Genomic DNA, 11,958 nt, shown 5'->3' on the forward strand with positions numbered 1-11,958 from the left:
ATGTATGGCTTTGAGTGCACAACAGATTGTTGCTGTACTCATGGTGTTAATGTCTGACAATCATATGGTGTTGAGTTCTCCTGATCAAGCCAACTTCAGTCAAAACAAATTGAGTAAGCTTTCCCCCCCAACCCCTCCCCAATTATATGAACCAAGTTCCTTACTGGTATGCTTAACATGAAATAATGTTATAACAGGTGATGGAAACAAACTTAGGACAGTGACAAAGATTCAGCCAATTTAAAATCATTTTATTCACTTCAGAATATTATGACAGATCTAAGGCCCAATGGAGAGCTGCATTAACAATAAGAAAAAGAATGTACAGAAATTACAATTGGTCCATCAGTTGAATTTTATCATTAAGTGGCATCTGTTGAATTGGTTACTTTTAGTGAAGCAGTCAGTTGAGGCTCATGTCATAGTCAATTACCTGAACTTCATGGCCTGATACAAACAATTCTCATTCAGGAATGTAGCAACAGTGCATAATCATTTTATTTCCATAAATTACAGATACCCTTATTCCTAAATAATGGGCAATACTGATGTGGTCACCAATGATTTTATGAAAAACCTGACGCATGAGTTTGAAACAACCGAGTGGGTTGAGGAAAGCTCACCTGAAGCCATTGCAATCCAAGAGCTAAAATTCTACACAAGTTCCTAATATGTTTGATCCGAAAAAGACAACCCCCATCTTCCCCGTCTAGCAGCAGATTAAAAAGCAAGACACCGCAGGGAGTTGAACCCCGTCCTGAATCCAGGAGTGCCACCACCAGAGTCTTTTGCTTTTTTTTTTGCGCTGTTTTAACAGGATAAAAAGCAAAACCTGGAGGAACAGACCAGAGAGTTTGTTCCCCCAGGAAAAGAAAAACCCTGGCCCTGCTGCTGCGTCTACTATCCTGCCCCCGGGGACTCTGGCTTTGCGGAGCCTGGAACTAAAAAGGAGAAGACATCTGCAGTTTCCCCCATCCCAGCAAACCCCACATACTGCATTGGTGCACTACTGCTTTGAGCAAATACAAGAATTCCCATTTTTTTTGAAGCAATACAAAATGTTGCTGTCATTTCTTATCTGTCCAGACTCATGGTCAAACTGGATGGCTTGCGAGGTCGAGCCGTGCATGGTTAGCTTTATGGCTGTAATGGAAAAAAAGAGGGACAATTTATACCCCTCCCCCCCTCCCACGCAAACCCTGACATTCAACATTCCTGATTTCTAGGACATGGTTGTCATTTACCGGGACTGACATTCAGCACTAACCACAGCTGCAAGTTACTCCACACTGGTGCTCATTAGTCATCCAGAAGACAGGGCTTTAAAATGGAACTGGACATAAGAAAACACGACACGCATACCACAGTTCCCTGCAGCCGTTAGCTGTTCCCGTTAGCCGGCTTGGTAGTGATTAAGCTGAATCAAGAGACATCTGAAAGGAAGAGAGAAAGTGTTGCCCCGCCCCACGGCCCCGACTACTGCACTGTGGCTGGAGGTTGTTTTTACATGGCTACATGGAACATTAAGTGGTGTGCATTTATGATCAAAATGTTATGCAGAGCTGATGTGCATGCATAGTTAAGAGTTTTGTGTTACACATAACCATGGTATGTTAACATCAAGGGAACCAAAATCACTTAACTTAGTAACCATGAAACTGAAGTGATGCTCAATTAGCAGCAAGACAAGCTTGTGGCTCTTGATCTGAAAGTGACTGGATTCTCAGTTTTCCATCACGCAGTTAGCTGATCCCAGATGCCAATTCAAGACAATTTAGGTTGCGAAATGAGACCTGAGAAACCAAAGGAAAGGAAAAGGCACACACAGACAGACACAGAGGCGCTTCCGTGAAGGGCGTCGGGGGAGGGGGTCACTTAAGCTCAAGCGCATGGAGGGATTGGTACTTCATTCAGGGGTCACACATTCATAGGCTGACAGCTCCCAACGACGGCTTTGCATTCAGGTGCAGGCGCAATAGGAGTAGACAGACGAGAATGATCTGAAACAAAGATTGACCTACAGAAAACACACTCCTCCCACCACAGTACTCATCTCAGGAAGATGGCGCTCTTCATTTGGGCATTTGCAATTCTGCAAGATCAAAAGCAAAAGAGACACCCCTATGCCCACCCTCACAGCATCATACGACTGCAAACCAACACTGTAGGCTTTACTTCTGATAGTATGGCTCGTTATGGCTTTCCAGTTAATCTTTGTCACCAAAAGAGTTAAGCTTTTTAAGAAAGCACAGCAAGTTTGACATTCCACAAGTAGTGTGCGACTGTTGCGTTACAAGCAGCTTTACTAGCCAAAAACCATCCAGGCAGTTGAGCTCATTTTGACTGACATCACTTGAATGAATATTTCCTCCTTCCTTTGGACATAGAATAGGCTGCATGGACTTATCTGCCTTCACTTTCCACCTTGCAAGAGCTGCCATCCAGCACCGGTCACATCCGGGCTCTAAAAGCTCCAAGCTTTAAGTCATACCTGAAAAAGCACAAGAAAAGCCCACACAGAAGCCCAGATCCCCAAAAAGGAACAAATGCATACCAAAAAGTATTCAATCGCAACAAGCTATGCATTTATTAGCCAATTATAAATCCTTTACAAATAGTTCACTAAATACAAGGCATGTTTGCCAATTGCAAAGCTGTAATTGAGGCAAATGGCCAAAGATGGGAAATGTAAACATTTGTAAGACCTTACGTGTAGCGTTTGATGCGCAAGTAAACCTTTACATACAATGAGATCCTGACGGTCTTGAGTATTGGAAAGCGGACAGGACACAGCACACTGAAAAATGCAGAGGAGAAAACAAGCCTTCCACCACCCCCACCCAAATATTTCAACAACCCCAGACATCAATCCATCCAAACAGTTGCCAACCGGCACTACCAATACAGAATGTATGATCTACTTAACCGTACTGACATGGATAAAATTCTGATATCAAAAACCAAATGAGACTACCGACAAATTGCCATATGAAATAATGAAGAAATACCACAGGCCTCTACGCGAAAGCTTTTCTTCTTAGGGTTGTAGACGTCAACTGTTGGGTCGCTCGCTTTGAGGGGTGGGTCATTTACAATAATCTGGAAGAGTCACAATTAAGCAGTCCCCTGACCCCAGAAACCCCATATTCAAATTTAAACCCAGGACAGAATTGAAACGAGATCCAATATAAAGTGACCATTACCACACTCCCTGGGAGTACACCTTGAGCAGATATCCCAAAACGACATGGCACGCCTCTTGCTACCCCAGGTGACAATGGAGACCCCTAGCTGCTACGCAGGGAGTGGCTACGCCACATGGCAAAACGTCCATCCCAAACCTGACAGGGCCTGACCGGTTCCAATTCGGAAGCCATTTGCTTTACACCAAGCTGTGAAGTGAGTCTAGGAAAAGATTTCGATTAACACCCAACACCCCCCCCTCCCATTTCCCCAGTAATTTATAAAGTACCCCCGTTACAGTACATGGGAACAAACTTCATACATTGAATGTGAAAGTACAGGCGATCAAATTTGCTACATAAGAGCAGTACAAAATACCTTCCTACATTCCATTAACGCAGTGGTTTGACTTGATCCCATCCTTTGTATTATGGTTTGAGTGAGGAGCTTGATTTGATTAAGATGGGTACTATAGAGAAGGACTCCCTGGGACGATCAGCTTTAAGAGGTGAGCCTGTGAAAAGAAGAACTCACACGTTTCCTCCCCTCCCCCTCCCGCATTTCAACCCGCCCCAAGACATTTGACTACAGAAACTATGAACAGCCACAATAACTAGTCACCAATACGAGTTAACATGGTGAAAATATCTTCATTAAACAATGCAGGGAATAGTTAATCCCTCATTAAATAATGTAGGGAATAGTTAGTCCCTCATTTCATCTCAGAACGGTTTGACTCACTGCTCACTTTAACCAGCAAGATGTAGCTGCTCAGCACCAAAGGGACGTTGTGTTGTAGTACGGCAGACGAACTTCCACTATGGCAGACGAACTTCCACGCAACACTTCCTGGGAGCGGACCTATCGATCTCAATGACAGAACTCTCCGGCTGGGGGACTACATCTGAGTGCAGGGGGATGGGAAGTCCAAAGGACGGTCGTCTCGCCAGCGTACTACCACGGCACTCATCACAGCAGACACCACACTCAGCGCACAACAGGAGGGATGACCACCAGGGAACACAACGCTTTACACACCTTGCCTGAAAGAGGAAAAAAGATTCGCGAGCAATTGTTCTAAAGAGGCTACAATTTGGCAGAGTTGATAATTGTGATAAGCCCATCAGAAGTTTACAGCAATACCGCTACCCAAGATACAAACCCAACGCTTTTCCTGAGACTTGTGAAGCTAGATGACGTTCGCCCTCTCCCCCCTCACTGCTGCCGGGACCCTCCCATCTCTGGCTGGCTGGATTAGGGACAACTCTGGACGGACTGCTCCCCTGGAGGCCAACTCTGGACTGCTACCCTGCCCTCTGGCTCCCTCTGGTGTACACGGCTGCTGGCTGCTTCCTGCTCCTCTGGGTCCCTCTGCGCCTCCCTGGATCCCCTCTGGGGCCTGCCTCTGGTCCAACCCGTTCCCGTGGCCTCGCTGCTCTCGTCCTCCCTCTGATCCTGAGTCCATTTTTTCCTCCACACATCGCTACCAACTAAGTCCTTGTTTTCCTTACGAAACATAAGCTCAGTCCTTTCCGCCAAGGGTAAAAAAAAATCTTCCGTCTTCGCTAACTAAAGCAAACAAAAGATCCTGTCTTCGCCAACTAAAGCAAGTGAACTCGTCTTCGCTAACTAAAGCAATCTTCTGTCTTCGCCAACTAAAGCATATGGTTTTAACTACCAAAAATTTGCATCGACACTTGACATGCTTCTTACTTGCGCTTCTTACGTGAACTTAAGGCTACTTGCCATTTCTTAGTTGCAATAACTTGTTACTTGCCATTTGTTACTTGACATAAGGTTACTTGTTACTTGCCATACGGTTGCTTCTTACTTGCCATTTGTTACTTGTAATAACGTTACTTCTTACTTGACATAAGTTTGCTTCTTACTTGCCATTTGTTACTTGGATTAACTTGCTTCTTACTTTCACTTGGTATTTGACATAAGGTTACTTCTTACTTGACATGCGTTGACGTTACTTCTTATTTGACGTATGTTAACGTTAATTCTTACTTGATGTGAGCTATGAGCCTGCAAATCCGTTAATCTACCACTAGTCCGTGCTGTTTATCTGATGAGCTCGACACTGCTTCATTACCGAGGAAAAAAAATCCCCTCCCTTTTCATTTCATGAAACCAAAAACTCATACGTGTAAACGGGAAAAAAAATCTCACCGAGACCTAAACTCGTTTTTGCTCGACGCCATTTTGAAGTAAGCCCACTCGACGGACACTGCTCGTTCTTATTTAGCTGGTGCTACCTGGCTAGCATGACTTGCTCTTTTATAACTCTTATTTAGCTAGTGCTACCTGGCTAGCATGACTTGCTCTATTATAGCTCTTATTTAGCTGGTGCTACCTGGCTAGCATGACTTGCTCTTTTATAGCTCTTGTATCGTAGTCTTCGGAACTGACGGAATTGCTTCCCTTTTACGTTCACAAAACATTTTCTTAGCAATAAAATCACGTAACGTTAACTGACCAGGGCATAATTTTGTCTCCTGAACCATTTCTGTCTCCTGAATCTATTCTTGACATGTTTATCATCTTCCTCAGATATCTCGTCTTCTCTGACCGTCTGATCTTTCACTCGATTAACCGACAGCTTAGTTCAAACAAAAACCGTTACAAAACCGTTAGCTAGAAAACCGTTGGCTGCTTGGGCTCGTGCCCACTGGCTACATTTAAATTAGCTTACGTTAGTCAACTGACGTTAGCAGGTGTTTACTAAATTTAGTACTGGGCTAAATACATCGCTGTAATAAAGCTTGATTTATAAAGTTGAGTTCGAGTTCCCTAGAAAATACAATCTGAAGTTTAGAGAATAAAACCCAACGACCTGTCTCACAAAGAGCCCCGACGCGTCCGCATCAATGTGTGTCGCAAGAAAGAACCGACGCCTTATTTATACTGTAGAGGTGAAGAGGCAGACGTCACACGAGAGATCCTTCCGACCTGCACTTTTGAAGAAATAGATCCACGTTGACTCGACATAAATGGGTTATTCTCAACATTTACCGACGCCTAGCTACTTATTATTTATTGAAAATAAACACATGTACAGTGTTTATACCATATTCGATCATTTATGATTATTTTATGCATGGTTCGTGAACGTTGGTTGTATCGTTACAGGACAACGCCCTGAAGGTACGAAAGCCGAGACTCGTCTTCAATAAACATGTATATCAACATAAGGAGGCCCGTTTTATTTCAAGTATAGGGATTATAGTACATTTGTATGTTGGATTTGTGCTACAGTATATATATATATACATTTTACAAGGAGATTAGTCATTTTGCTGATTTGAAAACAACAGCTGACGTCACAACAGCTGCTTTCCCCCCTGCTCGGATGAATCTTGCGCCAACTGTGAACTGTCCTCCAAACCAGATCAAACTGGTATCAACTGGAACAGACCTGTTCTACCGCTCTACTTGCAATGTACTGCATTGACGACAACTTGATGATTGACGTCGAATAGAACAGTACAGGTCATCCTAGGTAGAATAGAACAGTACGGGTCATCCTAGGTAGTGTTCATCCTAGGTAGTGTTCATGCTAGGTAGTGTTCATCCTAGGTAGTGTTCATCCTAGGTAGTGTTCATCCTAGGTAGTGTTCATCCTAGGTAGTGTTCAACAAGCCCGCACTTGTCTGTGCCGCATGACTACGTGATAAGTTGAGGAGGAATACACAATACAGTAGCCTACATTTACTGGTATGAAAACTGTGTGGGGGTAACACAATCAAACAGATGTGTTCACCTAATCAACCACATCATTTGGTTTTGTGATCATAAATATGTAAGGGTGCAGTGATTTACTATCGGCGCTGTATCCAGATGAAAAATGGGAATAAAGACTAGGCTACTGGTGGAAAAATACTGGCCATACAAGATGGTGGGGGAAGATTTGCTTTATTGGCCACCAGATGGAGTACAAAGTACAATGACTCAGTATTCTTGCCCTGCAAACTATTTTTAGGCTATAGGCCTACTGCAGAGTCACAGCTGGTATGGATACACAACAACCTCTGATCGACACAACTTTGTGTGTAGGCTAGCTTGTCATGATCCGAATTCATAAAGCCTGGAGTTTGTTTGAGTATTAGGATCTCTTTTAGCCATCGGCTAGTCTTCCAAGAGTCCTCAACTAAAACATACAGTACAATACATACAATGTATACAATAATGCAGAAAATACTACAATTAGTAGAAAATACTACAATTCATACATAGAATTCAAGAATAAATAAGAAAAGAAAGAAACATGATAGTGAATACAATAATAACAGTAAAATACAATAGTTCAAAAACACAGCTACTTACGAAATCACACATCTAAAATTATTGTAACAAAAGATTGTAAAATTGTTCTCAAAAGAAGTTCAAAGAAGGAAAATACAGCACTATGGTCAGTGCAATGAATTCCACATGATCACCATCCTATATATAAAAGTCCGTCTGTCCGTCTGAGTATTGACCTTATTCACACGGCGGCCATGTCACGCTCAGGGTGGGGGATGCAGAAGTATCCAGACCATATCTACAAGTTCCTTATGAAAATAACACTTCAAGATTAGAAATAGTCAGAAATAACACAGAATACACTACTGGAATTACAAACGCATGATTGTTTTCCATCACGGTAGTTTTCACGTTATTAAACACATGGACGGGATGAGCTGATGACTAATGCGCTCCTATGTATTTCATAAGTCCAGTAATCATGAGTTTGTAATTCCAGTAGTGTATTCTGGATGTTATTTTGACTTGTTTTGTTATTTGACTATTTCTAATCTTGAAGTGTTATTTTTATAACTAACTTTTATGGTCTATGGATACTTCCGCATTCTCCCACCCTGAGCGTGACGTAAGAGCGACATGGCCGCCGTGTGAATAAGGTCATCAGGTCATCAGGCCCTAGCCTGCACACATAGTTATATTTTTATATGTATGACTCTTAATGAGCACTTCTTTTTCTGATGTGATCCATGTTCCTTTCTGTTCACATCGCAGACTAATTAGAGGCACTGAACACAAATGCCGAGATTACGGTCATCCTATTATTCACGTTTTATTGTCACTTTCACTTTGCTATGGTGTATTCTTTCTGTTTAATGAGAAAACCTGATTCATTCTGAATCCATGGTAAACATGACTACACAGTGGGCAACTGTGGTGTCACTTGTGGTGTCACTTAACACATCCATGGGTGTCACACTGACTGTGCAGTCATGGTAATCATGGGTTCTTCCAGAAATCCACAACCATCTCTACTGTAAGCGTTGAGCTCCAAGGATCTCCCACCTGTAGAAGGACTCATCTCCCTTAGACGATGGAGGTGGTGTCGTCCGCTAACTTGATCAACCAGGCGAGGCCACTTACGAGGTCGTACTAAACTATTAGTCATGGGCCATGGGACACATCTAAGCTGAGGGTAGATCTGACTGAGATGGCAGAGTGGTGTCAGAGCGCCCTCTCCTGGACAGAATCAGAAGCAGTTCCCCACCCCACTTACTGGACCTGTACCGTGGACATTGTTGACATAGGACCTCTGACTTTTCAACATTAACAAACTTAATTGAAATCAACAATATCACTTGCTTTTAGGGCTGAAATGGTTTAAAAATACGATACCAATACCAGAACATTTGAAGTGATACTGAGTCCAGTAGAGTCGTAAAATCGGGAGTGATACATGTGGAGCTAAAGAAAACCCTGAACATGTTCTATTGCACTGTCCCAACTATGAGGAAGACAGAGAGAGACTCCGGGATGAAGTCAGAGAAGCAGGGGGGGGATGGGATTTGAGAGGGTTATTGAGCATGGAGGGGGAGGGGTGGAATCTGCAGGAAGGCTCTATTTACTTTCTTGGGTGACACCATGGAGGTATAGGGTGACACCTAATGACACATGGTTGTGGGGGTAGCACTAAGCACTAGGATGATGACATGATGTTACACACTCTTGTACAGTAGGTGGGGGTATGCACCTATAAGCTATTTGCGATCCGCCATAAACCCAAAGAAGAAGAAAACTCCACTCGCACTTTCTTCTTTTTTTTCTAGAGTAGGTCTACTTCATTTGTTTTTATCTACTTCGTTCAAAAACCAACATTTGAACTGATCCACATAAAGATGCACGACAACCTAGCTAGCTAGCGGTAGGATCCTGTAGTGTATTTTGGATGCATCTTCTTCTTGTGAAACAGAACTTCAAGGAGGCCAAAATCGTCGAATCATCAATTTATTGATCAAGCCTTTACACGGGGTCAAATCTTCAGCAATACTAAAGTTCTTTCACGAGGCGGCCAGCTTATATGTCCTGGCTTCAGGCCAGGTCTCACATGACAAACAAATTTGCATACAAGGAATATAAACATGATCACAAACGGTCAACTGATGTTCTGACTGGTCAAGGTGTCAACTGGTCTTTGCATCAGCTGAGCTCTTGCCCCCCTTCCTCAGACAATGGGGCTGCTTGGTCCTTCCTGGGATCATGTTACAACTGTAGGCTTTGGTCCTTCCTGGGATCATGTTACAGCTGTAGGCTAACTGACTTCTTCTTCAGAGGTGTTATCTTTATTGACTCAGGGACAAAGGAATGTTGACTTTAGGACAGGACATATGTTGTCTCTAACCTGTTAAACTACTTATAATAACACAGTTCTACCTAAAGTGAAGTTTATTCATTATTCTTAATAAATTGATTACTACATGAGAGTAATACAAATGTATTGATATAATACAGTATACAAATATACTACAATCTCAACACCACAGCTTTTGGCTATAGCACTGGAAACAGCGTTTCCATGGGGGGATCGAGTGCCTCATGTTCTTCGAAGTCAGGTAGCCTAACATTTGTAGGCATTGTTTGACTGGAGAATTGCCTACTACTTGGTGCTGGGCTTTTTCGCTACTTGGTTTACATCGTTTTAATTTGTATTCCCAGCCTTGGGGATTTTCATTTTTACCAAGGGTTGGAACTGGTTGTGAAGAGCCAGGTTATGACAGTGAGAGCCAGTCTGACCTGCCTGTCTTCTCAGGGCCCAGCTCTGCAGCCTGGTGGAGCAGAAGGACGGGTGCAGCTGCGACATCAACTCTGCCGTTATACACTTCTAGCTGTGGCCATATGCCAAAAAGCACCACCAAGAGATGGCTCATGTCCCCATACACCACACTCGCCGTGTGTACTATTGATTAAATGGAGAAACTGATGCAAATATGTCTTATGTGTGTGAAACAGTTTGGTAGGAAAATATGTTCCTGGTCTTGATCTTTTTTTTTTCTGGGGAGGGGGGGGGGGGGTTGTTACCCACATCCATTTTCTAACATGTCTGAAATGTTTGTAGCAGAGTAGCTTCACATGCAACTTAGGAAGCCCAGAGTATCATTCTCAGACCTCAGAGAGTGCCTCTGTAAAAAGAATGTATGAAAATAGAAATGTTTTATTAACAGTACTCCTCTCCCTCCTCTCCTTCCTCTCCCACACTGTCTGCCCCCACCTCTTTGAATCCTCCAGGGAGGCCATGTCTTCTCTGGCCTCAGAGAACTCTCCCTCCTCCATGCCCTCTCCCATGTACCAGTGCACAAAGGCCCTCTTGGCGTAGTGCAGCAACTTAAGTTAATTGGCACAGAAGACAAACCATTTAAATGCTGCATTTCATTTGATTACATTCAAGTAAAACAGTAGTTCTTCAGTAGTACTCCTCCTCCCAGTCACCAGCGTCTGCCCCCGCCTCCTCATTCTATTATTCCTCTTCCTTCTTCCTCTTTCTATTTTTTCCAGATACTGCAGTGAGAACTGTGCAGGATCATTCTGTAACATCAGTAGCCTAGCCTCCGCCCCAGCCTCTAGCCCTGCACAGCCCCCATGCCAGTAGCCTAGCCTCCGCCCCAGCCTCTAGCCCTTCACAGCCCTCATGCCAGTAGCCTAGCCTCCGCCCCAGCCTCCGCCCCAGCCTCTAGCCCTGCACAGCCCTCATGCCAGTAGCCTAGCCTCCGCCCCAGCCTCTAGCCCTGCACAGCCCCCATGCCAGTAGCCTAGCCTCCGCCCCAGCCTCCACCCCAGCCTCTAGCCCTGCACAGCCCCCATGCCAGTAGCCTAGCCTCCGCCCCAGCCTCTAGCCCTGCACAGCCCCCATGCCAGTAGCCTAGCCTCCGCCCCAGCCTCTAGCCCTGCACAGCCCCCATGCCAGTAGCCTAGCCTCCGCCCCAGCCTGCGCCCCAGCCTCTAGCCCTGCACAGCCCCCATGCCCGTTGTGGGTGTATAAGAGTGCTATAAATATGCCTGCCTCTTGAAACCGGTGCAACTACAGTTTCCTTTGGCCACAGGCTCAGAACAATGATGATTCCCCAAATTTCAAACCCATATCTATGGCTTCAAATCAGAGGCATAGCCTATGTGTTTTAATCAGATACAGAGCTTTCTGTTTTGTCTTTATTGATTATCAGGCACATAGGCAGCCCAGCTCGCCCCTTTTAATCTATTGATTGGCAAAGGTGGGGGGATTGTTCTTCGAATGTTGCAGGGTATGTCATGCCCTCATGATCAATTGTAATCATGATCAATTGTAATCACAGTTGTCTGCTGGGGGTTTAATAATCGAGAGTAGAACATGTTAGAGTAGCCTAATTAGCTCAACAGGCTGTATGCTAAAACAAGGTAGGCCTAAAGGGGATTCATCATTTTCATTCATGTGCTAAACAAGACCTAAAGAAGAGTTTCAGGGAGGCTAAGGCCCTTTTTAGGCTGATGGACAGACCCTTT

Source organism: Borostomias antarcticus (genome assembly GCF_949987555.1).
Source record: "Borostomias antarcticus genome assembly, chromosome: 14".
Lineage (NCBI taxonomy): Eukaryota > Metazoa > Chordata > Actinopteri > Stomiiformes > Stomiidae > Borostomias > Borostomias antarcticus.